The sequence below is a fragment of the Cryptomeria japonica genome, chromosome 9 (genome assembly GCF_030272615.1).
Source record: "Cryptomeria japonica chromosome 9, Sugi_1.0, whole genome shotgun sequence".
Lineage (NCBI taxonomy): Eukaryota > Viridiplantae > Streptophyta > Pinopsida > Cupressales > Cupressaceae > Cryptomeria > Cryptomeria japonica.
The window spans coordinates 265,043,346-265,063,463 of NC_081413.1; positions in this window are offsets into that span (position 1 = coordinate 265,043,346).

Genomic DNA, 20,118 nt, shown 5'->3' on the forward strand with positions numbered 1-20,118 from the left:
AGCAAAATCTAAAGAACATACAAAACACAGAGAATATGCTCAAAAAGAGAGAGCTCAATATTCACAAAAATATGTAATGTGATTCTTACAATGAAAAGAAAGAACTCAACCTTTAATAGGTCAAGAAACCCTAAAAAGGGAAAACCTAGGTTTGCACATAATAATTAATTAAAACAATTAATTATATGCACCTAAAGTTAGCTTAAGTGTAAAAGAGATAAAGGGAACTTAAATAATTAAACAAAGAATGTTTAATTAATCAAGTAAATACCCAAATACTCTAACACCCCCCCTTAAGCTAGACTTAGGGAGAAGCTAAAACCTAGAACAACTACTGAAAGCAATAAAGATGGGTCCCGGCAACAAGGCTTGATTAGGTACCCAAATACAATGAAATCTCTATGAAACAGAGACAAAGGAGAAAACCCAGTGGGAAAAAACTCCTCTCCAAAAAGAGATAAAATAACACCACTAAAGCATGAAGAACATGCAAACTCTGTCGAAGAATAACTGCTGATCTGAAGAACATCCACTGAACTAGAACATGACCAGGTAGAGAAGACTGTAATCTGCATGAGTGCCCTCAAATGACACTACTCGAATCAGGAGGCAAACAAGACAAAACAACTGAAATCGAAGATACAGATGGCATGAGAAACCAAAGCCTAAAGAGCCGATCAATTGAACCATGGAAGCATTAGAACCAACAGGATAAACCTCCCCATAATGCGGAAGTGGGAGAGGGACAGGAACACTGAAAAGGACAACCAAAAACAACGGCATGACGAAGAACCAAGAACATCAAAGGTGCTGAGACACATCATCATGAGGCGAATGTCATGGAAGGAACACTCACTTGACAAAGGAAGATGGCAAACAAAGGCAAACATCAACCCCCTCATGGCACTTGATCAACAGTGCATGTACAACGAGACACAATATATGCAAGATTCCAAGTAAACAATGCATGATGACACTTTATCTTAGTGCGTTTGCATAATTACAAGCTACAATGATAAGAAGACTGGAAATAGAAATGAAAATCAAAACAGAGACACCCTACTCAGAAAAGAGATCCCAGGACCTGAAACAACCACGATATCCACTAGAGTGCTGAAAAGCAAAAAACTGAATAAAACATGCATGGAGAAGAATCTGGAAATAAAACCCATATTTCTGGAAAGTACACAGAACATGCTTTCCGAAAATATAAAGTTTTCAAAAAACGGAGGTCGGATGCTCATTCTACGTCTCCCGGAGTGCAAAAAAAAGACCTCATTTTGACTGTTAAAAAAAAAAGTCAAACAAAAAAATTGGAATAAATTATCAATACCATGAGGTCGGCCTCAGAACCAGCTTTTCGATACCTATTCGTTCTCAAAAAATGACTCTGTATGCCCAAGATAGGGCCAAAAAACCAAACCCCCCCTGAAAAAGCCAAAAAAGGGGGTCTAGTTGCTTGTTGGTGGTCCGGTGGCCAGTGGGTGGCGCACTGGTGGCTGGGCGGCGGCCCGGTGGCAGAGCGGTGGTCGGCCGAAAAAAAAAGCCAGGGAGTCGGAGCGGCGGCCGGGAACTGAGCGATGAGCTGGGGTCGCAGACAGGCGGGGGCGGAAGGCAACGGGCGCAGGGAGTGGCGGCGACTGGGGAGAGGAGCAGCGGGCGGCGGCCGGCGGGGAGAAGTGGCGGCTGGCGGGAGTGGACAGCGGCCGGCGGGGAGAAGTGACCGACGGGGGCCAGAGTCTGTAGCCGGCGAGGAACGCCGGAAAGGGCTGCTGGCGGGGGCCGCAGAGGCCGGATTGATAGGCCTATTAGTCCGGTACCCTGCGGTACCCCCAAACCCCAAAAAAAATCTTTACCAAAATTTTTTTTTTTCTTAAAAAGAAACAAACACCTCTTTTTTTTTTCGCTTTTTTTGAAAGATTTTTTTTTTTAAAACAAATTTCGGCCTGCATGCCGTAAAAAGGCAAAAAATAATTTTATTTTTTTTTCAAAATTTTTTCTTGATCTGCGTGCCAGGGCCGTACGACCTGGATCTGAGAAAAAAATTGCTCCTAGAGGCTCAAGAACCAAATAGGTCAAATTTTATATGACCATAGGGGTTTTTGGGCCTTCTGAGCACGATGGTGAGGTCTGTTTAGGCCCAAAGTGCTCAGAAAAAAGGTCAAACCCTAGGTACACAAAAAATTCTTGAAACCCCAGATCTGCTTCCAAATCAAAATTCTCAAAACAAGAACAGGTAGCTGCAGATCTGAAGCTCTGATACCATATGGGAGTTGAGAAAATACAACACCATAGGAGCCTGAAGATCTTCTGCAAGCCGAATAACCTGTTACAAGGAGAAGCAATGAAGCAAAATCTGAAGAACATACAAAACATAGAGAATATGCTCAAAAAGAGAGATCTCAATATTCACAAAAATATGTAATGTGATTCTTACAATGAATAGAAAGAACTCAACCTTTAATAGGTCAAGAAACCCTAAAAAGGGAAAACCTAGGTTTGCACATAATAATTAATTAAAACAATTAATTATATGCACCTAAAGTTAGCTTAAGTGTAAAAGAGATAAAGGGAACTTAAATAATTAAACAAATAATGTTTAATTAATCAAGTAAATACCCGAATACTCTAACAGAACCCACAATATTCATATACTATGGCCAGGAGTACATAAATATTACATAGATGGGCAATGCACTTGCATTCAGGCTCACTGCCTAGAGCTCTTTGCTCAATTACAATTGCTCAGAAGGCTACAACCTTCAGGGAAGTCTCACGGACTTACATTTTGATTACAATGAGAAAATACAATGAAATGAACTCTCTAGTAGCATCTAATAATGCAAGAATGAGTTCTGGTTAAGTACTGAATCTCTGACTGTCTTCGCTCTGCTAAATACGCTCTTTCTATCTTAGTCAGCTACTAGATTATCTATCAACCAAATGCGCACATGAAACTGCATTCAATCACACCAAAAATAATCACCACAATAGTATTACACTGAAAACCAATCGCCAATTCGATTTTATATATCTAGTCTTAACATAAAAGTAACCTCCTTCAAGTCGGCTTCAAGAAGTGTAACGTGTAGCTCCAAGTTGGCTTCAATCTCAAACAAAACATAGTATTAGACCAAAAGAGTGTTTATACATGCTTCCTAAGGATCACCAAGAACACTAAATCAACTACCAAAATTACCGCAATCATCAGAAATCATTCTGGACCAAAACATTATCGAGATAGCCCTGTTTTACCGATTAACTGCCTATCGGTTAACTCCAGCTTCCAGATATGATGAGTCATGATCGCTAGATCAAATCACCAAGAAGAGTTACCATCAATGACAACCCTAGACCATAAATCAAACATCGAAAGTCACTGGTTGAGTGTCAATTGCCAATAAACAATATTGTGACTAGATCAAACATGTAACATATTTGGAAAGGTACACTTATAACTTGAGGATTTCAGTTTATGTCGGTGTCAAGTCTTTGATTTTCTTTTGATTTTATTTTTTTATGGTGAGATGTCATTTATCTTTTCTAGGATGTCTCTGACTACAGATTTTATCTCCAAGATGTCTTTGACTAGAAAGGGGAGGATGGGGTATGTTCACCTATTTGTTGTTTGTAGATTATCTCTTAGTAATACTATGGCTTGTCCAAGGATATGAGGACATTGTGGGTCTAGTGTGAACTAGGGCATTCCTTGTTTATGAGTGTCTGATCTAGGTTGAACCAATATCTAGATGGTCACAATTTATTTGCCATTGTAACGTCATAAATTGTAGGCACTTGCTAAAGCAGTACAATTTCACACCTAGTTTAGCACCCGCCTTGGCGCATTTGGCATTTTGCATTGCATTTCCCCTTTAGCACTTAATTAATATGATTAATTAGGTCTAAGGTTCTATTTCATCATTTTCCACATCATAAAGTCAGGCCCTTTTCATTAAAGTGTGCCCCTTTTATTTTATTCCTCCAATACATCATTTAATCAAAAACCCTAATTAGGTCCTATTCTGAGCTTGGGGGCTTGATTTCGGGGGTCAAAACATCTCGAAATCACCTGTAACTTTGGGATTCGCTCTAAAATCATCATATCCGACGGCCCTGAAAATTTGGTGAAAAGTTGTCGGGACTGTGGCGCCCAGAGTGCACACGGTCCCGGACATTTTTCTCGAAATTTTAGGAGCGCGATCCAATCATAAAATAAAGCTTAACCCCAAGAAATTGGTGGGAGATTCAATCTCTAGGTCGGCCAAAAGTTGGAATTAAGATCTGGGATTTCATACATAAGAGCTCTCTTTCTTCATTTGAAGGGATCCAATTTTTGGTTTCAGGAACCTCATATGCAACAAAAGAGCAGATCTTTAAAGACTTCAGCAACATTCAACATTCATCCATCAAGCATTCATCAATTTCATTTATCCACTTAAGGCTTGGAAGACATTGAAGAGCAATAGGGGATCATCGACCGAAGATTGGCTTGTACCCCTCCCTTGGGGTTGGGTATGATTTCATGTTGTTTTCATGTCTTTGCATGAGCTTCATTATATCATTTGCATTCATGCTTTAGATCACTTTGCATCTTGATTTGGAGCATTCACATTATCATTTACAAGCAATTAGGGTTTACTTTCTAGGTTGCTCTAGTTTGCTTACTTGCATTTTAGGATCTTGCACACACATTACTTTTACAATACAACTTGGCTATTCATGGAGGTGGAAATCACCAAAGTGGGGGTTTGACTAAGGCAAAACCCTATATAACCACCCAAAACACCTTTTCAGATATAAGTGTAGATTTCAGGATTCAGACAACGTCGCAAGTTGCAGATCCAGAAGAAGCAGATGGAGACCGAACCATACACCAAGTTTTAGAGTAGAAGACCAGGATAGGGGCGTGGGGCGCCCTGGTCCTGCCAGGACAGGGGCACTGGGCACCCTGGTCCCTGGGACAAAGGCGCTGGGCGCCCTAGTCCCCCTGTCAGACAGCAAGTTTTCGGCAGTTCGGATAGCTTTCCAGGTTGCAAAACAGCAGTTTTAGGAGCAGTTTCAGGGGTAGGATCAGGGCAGTGGCGCCCGCGCCCCCGTCCCGAACATTTTCACTCAGATTTTGACTTCGGGTACGCATTTGCATTCTTGTCTTGTCCCTGTGTTTACAACTTTCCATAGTTTAAGTTCAATTCTGCAATTTTGTTATTAGTTCATATTTGCACTCTGAGGTTAGGAATTGAACTTGCATCATTTTATCTTTCAATTACAACAAAGGAATAGAAACCCTAATAGGTAGCCCATGGCTCTCTCTTTCACAAAAAGAAGTAGCCAATTGTGTGATACCTCTAGGCTCTTTTGTATTCCACAATGTGTGTCAAAAGGTAGGATTAGGACATGTCAGCCTAGTCTCGCTTTTTCCCCTACACATTTTGGTGAACCTGACGTGAACCTTATTATTGCTTTCTCTTGCATTGCATTTGTTAGATCTAGATCTAGATTTAGTGTGTTTCATTTAAGTTTCATTTTCAAAAAAAAAAAAAAAAGAAAAAAAAAAAAGGAAAGGTGTGTTTCTTTGTTTCTTTGCATTGTATGTTTAAGTTTTATGCATTTGTTATTTCAAAATGTCAGATTTCTATTTACAAGATGTTCATATCTATGATGATGTATGCAATTATGTTGATTATGAGTATAGCCAAGATGAATTAGATGAAGCTTTAGATGAGTTTTTGAACCCTAAAGATACCAAACCTTCATTTTACCAAAGACTCATAAACCTTGTTACTATGCCATTTCGTTGTGATGAGAAAGATAAGTTGAATGATTCCTCTCAAGGGTACATTCCTATCAACTCTTCCACTGAATCTAGTAACATGGTTGTTTTCAATGAACCCCTCTATGAAGAGATGTCTCCTTTTGAATCAAAAGATAAACCTTTTAATCGATATGATCATGCTTTGTTGGATGATGCTCTTGATGACTTTGTGGCTTTATCGAAATCTTTAAACAAGAACAAAACTTCTAAATTAGTTAACATGATAAACCTGAATGAGCATAATAAGCCTCTCCTTGCAGTCCAAGGTGCTTATCCTTCTCCCACCTTTCAAGCTCCTAAATCACCTCTCCTTACTGTCCAAGGAGGGTATGGTCATGATTCCTTTCTTACTCCGAATAAACCTATCATCACTGTGCAAGGAAGGAAACCTATAAGTCCTTATAGTTATGCCAAGCAATTAACTAGAGAGAGTTATCATGCGGTTGCCCATACTTATCATACTAGAAATAATAGGCAGCCTAATCCTCCTCCTGTAACTCCGGTTTCTCTTCCTAATCCTCAACCAACTCTTCCGCAAGCTCCACGTATTTCACAAGTTCTTGGCAAGGAATATGATCTCATAGAACAACTTAAAGCTACCCCTGCTAAGATTTCCCTTTGGGATTTGATCCAAACTTCCTCTGCTTATCATGGAATGTTACAAGATGCCTTGAAAGATTTGAATGTTCCTCCACCTAATGCATCTAGTAATATAGTATCTTTAGTTAACTCTGTGATGAATCCTAAAGCTCAAATTGTGTTTACTCAAGACGATTTGCCTACTAGTGAAATTCAACATCAATATGATCCCTTGATGATTGTGGTTATCATAAAAGACACTGCTATAAGATGAGCACTGGTAGATAATGGCTCTGGCCTTAATGTGTGTAGCATTAATCTATTGCATAAGATGAATGTGGATACATCCCTTATTGAGCCTGACTCTCGTCCCATTCGAGGCTTTGATAATGTGGCTAAGTCTTCATTAGGTATTATCACCTTACCCATCATGGTGGGACCTGTTACTTTGCCTACTCCTAACCATGTTATGTCGGGAAATTTAACATACAACTTGTTATTAGGGAGACCTTGGATTCACAGTATGCAAGCTGTCCCCTCTACATTGCATAGACAAGTTAAATTTATCTATAACAATAAGACATATACCTTGATAGGTGATACTAGGTTTCAAGCTTGTTTGCAAACATCTACTTCCAAAGGGAGTTCTCCTAAGCCTTCCTTTTCTGGTGATGACTCTTTACCTATGGACGAATCGTCACCCTCTGATAATCAAAGTTCTTTGGATGAGCCTAAAGTTCCTGAAAAAGATTCTTCTCAACCTGAATCGACACATGAAAAGGCTCTTGATCCTGAAAAGGTTCTCGTAGAAGATGACTGAAGGTCTCTCGATTTTAATCCCACCTTTGTAGGTGAGTATAGGGTCCCTTCTAGAGAGCTTAAAGTTGAAAAGAAGGAAGAGGCTAAAAATCAATCAATCTTACCTGAACCTATGAGCAATAATTTTGTGGCCGCCTCTCAAACTTCTTCTCCTCACACCTCTAATTCTGAAGGATTTGATTCTTTGTCTTATGAAAAACCACCTTCTCTTTCTGAAATGGCTGATCGTTATGGCCATGGTTTTCATATTCTAGCTAAGCATGGGTATCATGGAAATGGTTGTGGTGCTCACGAACAAGGGATAAAGGTTCCTCTAGAGAATAATCTTTATGATGTGACCTTTGGACTTGGTTTTAATCCTTACAAGCGCACTAAAGCTTCTAAGAGACCATGTATTAGTGTTAATACTATTTCTACATCTCTACCAATGAGACACCTTGAGTATATTGATGGGGTTCCTTCGTGTGCCTACGCTTTGGATGTCTTTCCAACCGACGATGCTTTAGCTGAGTTTTTAGGAGCATATGATACTCTCCCTCGTTATCATCACAATAGGGGACTTCCTTATTGTTTGAACACTGAAGCTTATTTTGGAAAAGAGATTGATAATGATGAGATTGTGAAAGAATTCCCTCAGTTAAAGGATACTCCTCAACAAAGTAATCTTCTCATAAGTGACACCATTGATGTTAAGATGGATCCTGGCAATGAAGAAAAAGTTATTAAAACTGGAAAGTGTTTGGATGAAGAAGAACAAAAACAATATGCGGATTTATTGCATGAATTCCCTGAGATCTTTGCTTGGACATATTCTGACATGCCTCGTATAGATCCTAAGATTGTTACTCATAATATTGTCTTAGTTCCCGATGCTAAGCCTGTGAAACAAAAGATTCAAAAAATGAATCCTAAGGTAGCTTTGCTTGTTAAGGCTGAGATTGAAAAATTATTAGAGGCTGGATTTATCCACCCTATTGATTATTCCCCGTGGATTTCGAATATTGTCGTTGTGGCTAAATCAGATAATAAGATAAGAATGTGTATCGACTTTCGAGATTTAAATAAGGCTTCTTTAAAAGATGATTTCCCTCTCCCAAACATTGACATGATAGTTGATTCTACAGCAGGACATGCTTTGTTATCCTTCATGGACGGTTTTTCAGGATACAATCAAATTTTCATTAATCCTCAAGATCAATTCAAAACTGCTTTCACCACTCCTTGGGGTACGTTTTGTTGGGTGATGATGCCTTTTGGACTTAAAAACGCAGGCGCAACTTATCAACGAGCGATGACCCTTATCTTTCATGATTATATGCATAAGATTTTAGAAGATTATGTTGATGATGTTTTAGCCAAATCCATTCTCCGTATAGATCATATTAAGATCCTTCGTCAAATCTTTGAAAGAATTCGTAAATATCACATGCGCTTGAATCCCCAAAAATGTGTTTTTGGTGTGGATAGTGGAAAACTATTAGGATTCATAGTTTCACATCGTGGGATTGAGGTGGACACTAAGAAAATAGATGCTATTGTCAACATTCCACCTCCTAGAAATGTGTCTCAACTCAAAAGCTTACAAGGAAAGATTCAGGCTATTCGTAGGTTCGTATCTCAACTTGCGGATCGTACTTTTCCTTTTACTCAACTTTTCAAAAAGAATATCACTTTTCAATGGAATGAAGATTGTCAGCAAGCATTTGAAGATTTAAAAGTATATTTGGCTAATCCCCCTATCCTTCAACCTGCCGAACCTTCTAAACCCTTCCTTCTTTATATAGCTGCTTCCTCTCATGCTCTCGCAGCATTATTGGCACAACATGATAAAGATGGTAAAGAGTGTCCGGTTTATTATATAAGTCGAACCTTACTCGATTATGAGACCGATATTCTGCGATAGAAAGACAATGCTTGGCCTTGGTGTTTGCAACTCAGAAATTGAGACATTATCTTTTAAATTCAAAAGTCCACGTCATGGTAAAGTTTGATCCTTTGAAGCATCTTTTCTCTACAACTAATTTATCAGGATGCCTAGCTAAATGGGTTATGATGTTAACTGAATTTGACCTTAAATTTGTTTCACAAAAAGCAATTAAAGGGCAAGCATTGACCGATCACTTAGTTGAGGCCCCTTCACCTTTCTCCTTCCCTAACCCTGAGTCTTTCCCTGACGACTTCATTCTGTGTACAGAGAAAGATGAAACTTGGGAGCTGTACTTTGATGGCTCTAAGTGTCGTACGGGATCGGGGGCAGGTGTTGTTCTGATTTCTCCTACAAAGAAATCCATTCCCTTATCTTATCGTCTCAATTTCCTATGTACCAATAACATTGCCGAGTATGAGGCTCTTATAGCAGGAATAAAAGCAGCCTTGGCTCTGAATGTAAAGCACATACATATTTATGGAGATTCTCAATTGATTATAAGACAAGTAACAGGACTGTATCAAGCAAGACAAGACAAACTATCACAATATAAAGACCTTGCTACCTCTTTGTTACAAAAATTTGATTCTTATACCATGGAACCTGTTCCTCGAAAAGATAATTGACATGCGGACACAATGGCATGTGTGGCTTCTCTTGTATCTTTAGAGGACCCTGTGGTTGATCTTAAATTTGTTATTCACAACCTTATTTCTCCAGCTATTGTAGATGATTCTAGCCTGGTGACATGTTGCGACTTTATAGACTCAGATGAATGGTATTCGCATATCGTAAGATACTTGACCGATGGTACCTTTCCTGATTTCACTAATAGAAACACTAGGGCTAGAATCCGCAAGTTGTCTGTTAGATATATCATTCTTTCTAATGTTCTTTATCGAAGGGGTTATAACGGTCTTCTCCTTCGTTGTCTTAACAAATCGGAAATCCCTGTTGCTCTTGAAGAGGCACATTCAGGTGCCTGTGGGGGGCATTTTGGAGGCAAATCCTTGGTTCAAAGATTGCTTTGTATGGGATATTATTGGCAAACTATGCAGAAGGATTCTTTGTCATTTGTTAAGAAATGTCATCAATGTCAACAACACAATAATCTGATTCATGCTCCTACCCAAGAACTCCGTTCTTAGGTAGCCTCTTGGCCTTTCTCTGCATGGGGGCTGGATCTCATCGGTAAAATCTCTCCTCCTTCATCTCAAGGACATACTTTCATTATAACCACAACAGATTACTTTACAAAGTGGGTAGAAGCTGTTCCTCTTCGCTCTACTACCTGCTGATGTGATTTGTCGATTTCTTCTAGAAAACATTATTTCTCGATTCGGGATACCTTCCACTATAATCTCAGATAATGGGACATCATTTAAGAACAAAGACGTGAAGAAATTCCTCAAGAAATATCATATCAAACATCGATTTTCTACACCATACTATCCTCAATCAAATGGTCAAGCCGAATCATCCAATAAGATAATTGAACAAATTCTTCGCAAAACCGTGAATAAGCATGGTAAGGATTGGAGTACTCAGCTAATCTATGCTCTTTGGGCCTACCGAACGAGTGTATGAATTGCTACCGGAACTACTCCTTATAATCTTGTTTATGGTGCTGATGCTATTATGCCTTTAGAATTAGAGATTCCATCACTTAGAGTTTCTCTCAAAGGTATAGTAGATGATGACTCTTATAGAGAGCAAAGACTTCAACAGCTTGAGATGCTTGATGAACAGCGTATAAATGCTCTTGAGAATATTCAAGCGTATCACAAAACTCTACAACGAAGCTATAATGATAAGGTTATTCAACGTTCCTTCTCAGTAGGTGACTTAGTTCTCTATGAGAATCAATGCAATGTGAATGCCTTACCTAAAGAAAAGGGAAAATTTAGTCCTAATTGGCTCGGACCGTATATTGTTATTGAAGATTATGGATCAGGTGCTTACAAAATAGCGGATGTAGACGGTACGCCTCTTAAAGAACCTATAAACGCTATGCACTTACGTAGATACTATGCTTAATTCCTCATTCCTTATCATTCATCTATTTCCTTTTCACTTCTTCAAAATTGGATAATATGTTAGCATATCTTTGTTAGAGCAATTGGAATTAAATGATATGTTGTTTAATATATATTGCTTTGTTCCTGACAAGTGTGTTTCTTTACTCTCTAGTTTGTCTTGAATTCATTTATGTAAATTGTAAAAGATTTACATTTTCATTATGTTGGCATATTATACAATGTCTTTATGTGTTAAGTAGAATTGTATCATGTTGTGTTTAAATTAAATCACATTACTTATATGATTCTTAGGCTTAACACATATTTCTTCCCTATCATCAATGTAGTACTTGATTAAATATTTTAATTAAGTCACACATGTATCAATTTAATCATGGAGCATTGAAAAATCAATCACATGGAAATTAAATTCAAAACATACATGTACATCTACTAAATGTATTAACTTTAAGAAAAACATACATTGTTTTAGGCATTAAAGATAACACGTTTGAGACAAAGAGAAGCATGTGTATATATATATATATGTGTGACTCGTATGATACAAAAGTAGGTCACTATACATCCAAAATGTGACCTATCCTACATCATGAGATCATCTCCTATCCCTAGGGCTAGTGGCTGGAGAGTGACGACTAGATGCTCCCTCCTGATCCGACCGTGAAGGTGGACCCATAGGTGTATAGCATGATATAGACCATGAATGACTCCGAGAGGAACTCCTACGATCCCTATCCATAAGGATCGCGCGATACGAGGTAGCCTCGACCTGAGCTGCTGCTAGGTCACGCTGTGCCTGCTGAAGGTTCTCTGATAGAACTCTCTCTCTCTCCCTTCATATTTCCACCTGTACTCAAAATGGGGAAAATAAGTCCTCATGCCGACCCACATTCCCCTGAGGCCTATAAGCAACCTATGAGGAACTAGGGATCTGTGCCCTCATGGAAATATCTGTCACTGCTTGCTAGATCAAGGAGCGCCACTCCTGCACATTAGCTGTAGCAGTAGAATAGATTTTGTATTAGTACCATTCTATATCATCAAAACATTAATCAATCAATATAAACCTACTATACCTGGATCTCCCTCGCGCTAGTAGGGATCGTGATATGGTAGCATCTGTGACTGGGAACTACTAGGCTCCCCGCTCTCGAATGATCTGTGCACGATGGGTGCAGGTCTCCCTATCGCCTCGTGTTCCCCCTTTTGAGGAATATGAGGAGGATCCAAGGCTATAGTATCATCCCCTGAATGGTGGGGAGCTGCATCTGATTCCTCCTCGTCATCTCTATCCTCCTCCTCTTCGTCTGCATCCTTGCCCGCATCCTCATCATCATCTCTATCTATGTCATCCTCCTCTCCTTCCTCCTCCTCCTCGGCACTAGGCTGATCTCCTATGGGTGGATCAGGATCTCCTGCCTCCTCATGACCCTCTCCCTCCTCTGGCTCCTCCGATCTGGATCCCAGATCCTCATCTCGGTCTCCATGTCTCCATGGACCTGGATGGCCTGTCGGGTGATCCGGTGGAAAAATAGGCCCTGGATATGTCCTCACAAACCATGACAGATACCTGCGCTGTGCTCCGGGATCTGCGGCATAATCAGTGACCACATCCTGATCGGACCCCTCTATATCTGTGATCTTGATATCATCTATCGTAGGTCTAGCTACTGCTCTGGATCTGGGAAGGACTTGCGAGTGTCGAGTGTAGATGGGTACATCGGCTGGAACACACTGCTCTAGCCCAAACTGCCTCCGTACTCGGTCAAAGTAGAATGGGACTATGATATGTGGGTATCATCCTCTCAGTAGGCGGTTCCTCTGTAAGCATGCTAGCTGCCTCTCCATCCCATCCCATCTGTGCATCCGTAGATATGGTCTCCATACTGTCACCTCAGCTGTCAATCTGTCAAATGTCACTCTCCAGTGTAATAGATCCCCAAATCTCCACTCGCTGGTAAGTGGATAGGCAAACACCCTGGGTCGCTCGCTAGCCGCACTCATCGGATAACCGACAGGCCTGGTGCATGTGAAGTTCTCAAATATCCACACCTGAAGAAGTGTGCATGTCATCAAGCTGCAACCCTGTCCAAAAACATACTCCTCGAGGTCGTGATAGAGATGTGCAAGCATACTCTGACCGCAGGCGTATACTCTCTTATGTCTCTCCATAGCCCTAATGCACCATGTGAGACCCCCATGCATGTGCGTACCTTGCCCATTAGGGCAGACAACTAGTGCAATGATGGCAATCATAAGACGTCTCATGAGGGGCACCTCTCCGGTAGGATGTAAGAGCCAGCTGACCATGATGCGACCTCTCGTCTCACTCGACATGACTCTCCCTATGCAGTATACCTGCTCACTCTGATGATCCTTTGCTGACCGATCAATCACATATGTCACGGTAGCTCCTCTAATCGGTAGGCGAAGTATGCAGTACACATCCTCAAGTGTCACTGTCATCTCCCCTACTGGAAGCTGGAATGTACATGTGAGAGGATCCCATCGCTCCATAAGCGACATCAGCATCGCAGGATGGAATTGAATGGCCCGCATAAGGATCATAGACCACAAACCTACTATAGACAATGTATCTCTCTGCCTGAGTCAGCCGGGGAATCTGATCTCGCAGACTGCGAAGAATCTGCCCCGCAGTGTGCTCTCTCATGTACGGGAGACCCTGCGATACAAAAACATCAGTGTAATCAGTACTCAATCATCACAATCATCTATGCCAAACATGAAAGTTGTCGAACATCGAAAGCTAACCCTAGCATCCCTCGCCAAGTCCTGATTAGGACCATGGCGCCCTGAGAGGACCATGGCGCCCTTCAGGGACCATGGCACCCTGAGAGGACCATGGCGCCCTGAGAGGACCATGGCGCCCCACAGGGACCATGGCACCCTGATAGGACCATGGCGCCCTAGGTGGGACCCATGGTCAGAATCTAGGGCCCGCATTTGATCACAGAAACTCAAAGTCAATAGAAATGCAGAAAGTCAAAGTCAAAGTTCAGTCAACTCACCTTGTCCAGTGGCTCGTCACTGATCACGGCCTCTCGCATGATCTCCATCCTCGTGGGACGCTCTGGTCATTGTGAAGGCATGATGATGGCTATGTGGGCTCCGCTGCAATGAACAATACTCAGAAATCAACAAAGTGACAAATGCAATAGTCACTTTCAAGGTATATACTTTCATTCCTTTACCTTTACTTTCAAAACCCTAATTCTCCTCTATCACTCGTTTCATCATAACTTGAGTTTGGGAAATGCGATTTTCGAACCGCTTTTTGCATAGGAATCGTATTTTCATTCCCTTTCTCCCTTGATGTTCCAAAATGTGCTCTGATGAAGCCTCTTTAGTGAACATCTATCATCAATAATCTCTCACACAATTCGTCGTCAGTAAACATGCTACCCTATTTCACCTCCCTAATAACCAAGCCGAAACAGGGGGGGCATATAGCTATTCAAAAATTTCATCACTTTCCTTAGTAAGCATTAGGTGATTTTGTGATCTAACGTGTGTTTTGTAGGGTGCGGTTCCTAACTGTGTACTGCAGATACCGCTGGGGGCTTCATTCGACGGACTTATGGATATATCCTTTTTTTTCAAATAATGTTTACTTTCCTGTACTTTGGCTTGCATATGCACGTAGTACTCATATGATCACTAAAGTGGGGGCTAAATGTAACGTCATAAATTGTACGCACTTGCTAAAGCAGTACAATTTCACACCTAGTTTAGCACCCGCCTTGGCGCATTTGGCATTTTGCATTGCATTTCCCCTTTAGCACTTAATTAATATGATTAATTAGGTCTAAGGTTCTATTTCATCATTTTCCACATCATAAAGTCAGGCCCTTTTCATTAAAGTGTGCCCCTTTTATTTTATTCCTCCAATACATCATTTAATCAAAAACCCTAATTAGGTCCTATTCTGAGCTTGGGGGCTTGATTTCGGGGGTCAAAACATCTCGAAATCACCTGTAACTTCAGGATTCGCTCTAAAATCATCATATCCGACGGCCCTGAAAATTTGGTGAAAAGTTGTCAGGACCGTGGCACCCGGAGTGCACACGGTCCGGGACATTTTTCCCAAAATTTTAGGAGCACGATCCAATCATAAAATAAAGCTTAGCCCCAAGAAATTGGCGGGAGATTCAATCTCTAGGTCGGCCAAAAGTTGGAATTAAGATCTAGGATTTCATACATAAGAGCTCTCTTTCTTTATTTGAAGGGATCCGATTTTTGGTTTCAGGAACCTTATATGCAGCAAAAGAGAAGAGCTTTAAAGACTTTAGCAACATTCAACATTCATCCATCAAGCATTCATCAATTTCATTTATCCACTTAGGGCTTGGAAGACATTGAAGAGCAATAGGGGATCACCGACCGAAGATTGGCTTGTACCCCTCCCTTGGGGTTGGGTATGATTTCATGTTGTTTTCATGTCTTTGCATGAGCTTCATTATATCATTTGCATTCATGCTTTAGATCACTTTGCATCTTGATTTGGAGCATTCACATTATCATTTACAAGCAATTAGGGTTTACTTTCTAGGTTGCTCTAGTTTGCTTACTTGCATTTTAGGATCTTGCACACACATTACTTTTACAATACAACTTGGCTATTCGTGGAGGTGGAAATCACCAAAGCGGGGGTTTGACTAAGGCAAAACCCTATATAGCCGCCCAAAACACCTTTTCAGATATAAGTGCAGATTTCGGGATTCAGACGACGTCGCAAGTTGCAGATCCGGAAGAAGCAGATGGAGACCGAACCATACACCAAGTTTCAGAGCAGAAGACCAGGACAGGGGCGTGGGGTGCCTTGGTCCTGCCAGGACAGGGGCGCTGGGTGCCCTGGTCCCTGGGACAAAGGCGCTGGGCACCCTGGTCCCCCTGTCAGACAGCAAGTTTTCGGTAGTTCGGACAGCTTTCCAGGTTGCAAAATAGCAGTTTCAGGAGCAGTTTCAGGGGTAGGATCAGGACAGTGGTGCCCGCGCCCCCGTCCCGAACATTTTCACTCAAGTTTTGACTCTAGGTATGCATTTGCATTCTTGTCTTGTCCCTGTGTTTACAACTTTCCATAGTTTAAGTTCAATTCTGCAATTTTGTTATTAGTTCATACTTGCACTCTGAGGTTAGGAATTGAACTTGCATCATTTTATCTTTCAATTACAACAAAGGAATAGAAACCTTAATAGGTAGCCCATGGCTCTCTCTTTCACAAAAAGAAGTAGCCAATTGTGTGATACCTCTAGGCTCTTTCGTATTCCACAATGTGTGTCAAAAGGTAGGATTAGGATATGTCAGCCTAGTCTCACTTTTTCCCCTATACAGCCATAATAAGCTTAATGATGACAATAGCACAAGAAGTTCATTCACTTCCATATCTTCAACCTTCCACCCCCCTTTCCTGTGTGTCCTTCATCATCCTTCCTCGAGTCCCTGTAGTTCAAAATCATATGACTGAGTATAATGACACACCAAAAACATCTACATTTCATGTAGTGTCCATCTGCATCATCACATGTTAGTTCACATCATGCATATCATATACATAGAAATCATATTTTCATCCATCCTACATATCAATAGAATAATTGCATATATCATATCATATCTATGTACATAACATCACATCTCGCACACACCACTTGTTAGAACATCATATAATTATCATTATCATTATGCATCCATCATATATCATCATAGTGTAGAACATTTGCATTTGCATAAATAGGAATATTACATCACCATCATGCATGACATAAACATATAAAACAAAAAAATATATATCTACATCTCATAAGCATTGTACATCAAATCATAGGATTATTATCATCTTATTTGCATAATAGATCATATAGAATAAAATGCATCATCATAATAAACATCATAATCATATATCATAAATGCATCACATAGGATCATACACCTGCATATCATCGCCACCAAAATAGATCATCTTGCATATATGTCAAAAAAATAACGTTTCATGATATAATGATATCCAAAAATCATATGACTACAAAATCACCCGAAGGTGTCTACATAATCATACAAAACTGATACAACAATAAACTAGAGAGAGCTATGATGAACTCCCTCCCTTAGAGCCGCTGGACTTGACAAAATTTGAGCTCTCGAAGGCCCAACTCTTGGATCACCTTGTCGTCCCCCTCCTGCTAACCTTGTTTATGGTGGTGGTTCCATGACTCCACTGATAGAAGCCCTCTATTTGTCCCTGTGGGTAGTAGTATATGACACTTTCCTATAGCTACCTTCCTTGAGGTGTGGAGGAATTGCAACCTCATATATAATTCTTTAGTAACCAATCTCCTCCCCAGGCCAGATGCAGTAGGCATATCGTAATCCAGAGTCACCCTGTTGTGTAAACCTCACTACCCTGATGGTCTCCTCTATAATTGTGTACCTCTCAATGGCCTTGTCTCTCTCATCTCTAGCCTCTTGAAGCTACCTCCCTCTCCAAGTCCTCTATCTCATCAACCTATCTCCGTGTGAGCTCCTTAAGGGAAATCAACTCATCCTCCTCCTCATCCCCTCCACCTACAACCTATTCCATATCCTCATCTCTCCTCGCCTACCATGGGGCATCCTATATCTATCCCTATCCCTGTAAGGCACCCTTTGTTAGTTGTCCCTCTCTCCCTCTAAGTGACCCTGGTGGTCTTCCAACCCTATCGTGTTCATCGCCTCCTTGACCTCCATCTCCTCCTCAACCATCATTTCCTCCTCTCCCCCTCCCTTGGACTACCCTCCTAGCTCCCCCTTTCCTTTATCTCCTCTGTCTACCTCCTCCATCCTCTTTGTCATCCTCATCGTTCAACATTGATACTGGCTCCCTTGCTGCTATTAGACATGGGAATGAATGTGCTCTCAAATAGATCTCATACTCGGGTATCATACTCTCATCTACCACATCTCTCATAAGGTCCCATGGCATCGACACAAGCCCATGAAACTCAGTAACTGCAATGTATCATATGATAAAATTGGGCCCCACTACCCCTGCTCTTGAACAATGCGTGCGAACTCTCCAGACCCCATGGCATTTGTTGATCCTGCCAAATTACCTAGATATCCTATCCACAAGCTATCTATCCAAAATGTATGGTGCTCACTCAATCAATTATCTAGTCTTGAAACAAAATGGTAGCTTTGTACCATCCTCCAACCACACCTCAAAGTTCAAGTATGATCAACATATCATAGAGTCAATATCATCTATCACTTTGTGCTAGTACTCTAGCTTCCCTAGTTGTGGTTGAGAAGTGATCATAGAATATATATGCACATATGACTGTCTATGTACTCTAAATCCAAAGTGCACTAGTCTAGTAATTGTGGTATGCTTGTAAGCCCAAACCTGTAACAAAGTAACCCCACATCCAAGGCAACATCCGCCGAGGTACACGAACTGATGCAATTCATGATATAAGGTGTGCTAATATGCACAACCCCAATGCGAAACTAGTGCTTTGTGTCATCAACATCTCCATAGACCTACCTCATCCAGTAGCCAACACGTGAGTCATCATGTCTAGACATAGAAAATCATTGATAATCCCTCGTATCACCATTGCCCGCACATGCCCATTAGTGTGCATAGCTTCCCAACTCAAGTGTCCTCCCTTGATCTCTAGATCCAAATCCTTGAACTCTCATTGTAGAGAATCCACATCCCCATCACGATCATATATGACCATCTCTCATGTGATAGGTATCCTCAATATCCTATAGACATCCTCAAGAGTGACTAACATCTCGCTAGTCAACAAATGAAAAGAGCACATCTAAGAGTGCCATCTCTCTACAAGAGCAGTCAATAGTCATGTGTTCGCCTGAAACTCAAGCATGAACATAATATGTCTCAGACCCATCACTGCTATAGTTGTATGGTCATCCTTTTTTAGGTCCAGTCGTAGCCTTTGTGTTATAGGGAATATTTCCAGTGACTCCAACTGAGCATACTCCTGCAATCATAGTAAACCAATTGCGTTAGTCCTAGTAGTACTTATGTTTATCACATGGTGTTTCTTATTAGGCTATATCCCAACAATGCTTTTGTTTATCATATGGTGATGTTCATTAGGGTCTATCCCTATAGTGCTTATGTTTATCACATGTAGCTATTTTCATTACTATATATGTTTATCACATTGCACTCAATCCTATCCTATCATGCTAGAGCACTCGCCAGATTTTATCAATCCAACAACTTATCCTATATTTTCTAAGAGAATCTTACATCTCTCTAGGGGAACTTGTCCTTGTGTATCACTTTAGAAATTTATCCAATTGGTTGCACATGTTTATCACATTGCTGTTGATTCTTGCCCTATTTTATTTTATCCTATTTGGGGCACCTGTTTGAGTTTATCACCTTGACAATTTATCCAATCAACAACATATGTCTATCACAAAACTGTTGATACAAGCCTATCTAAGCACATACATGATAAGGTATTGCCTATACGTGTTTCTACTACACATATGTTTTTTTATCCTACATACACGCAACATTACTGCACATACGCAATTTTATCCTACCCATATGCGGTCTTGCGCATATACGTGATGCAGTTAAACCTATATGTGACTTTGGAGACATATACCCTACAATAAACCTATACACAAATTTTGTCGATGCATACAAGATTACAATCATACACGTGGACTCACTAGACCTATACGCGTAATGACTACACATACATGCCCTAATGCAACACATGCATTCAAATCCCTAAAACCTATATCTGCGTTTGTAGCTAACCTACGTACCACCCTAATAAATGCGTAATATATGCTAAATCACCAAGAAATTTTGAGGTACATACCAACTCACCCATGTCTATAGGCCGCTTGAACCATCAAACTCGATCAAAGTGGTGTAGTTTGACTGCCAT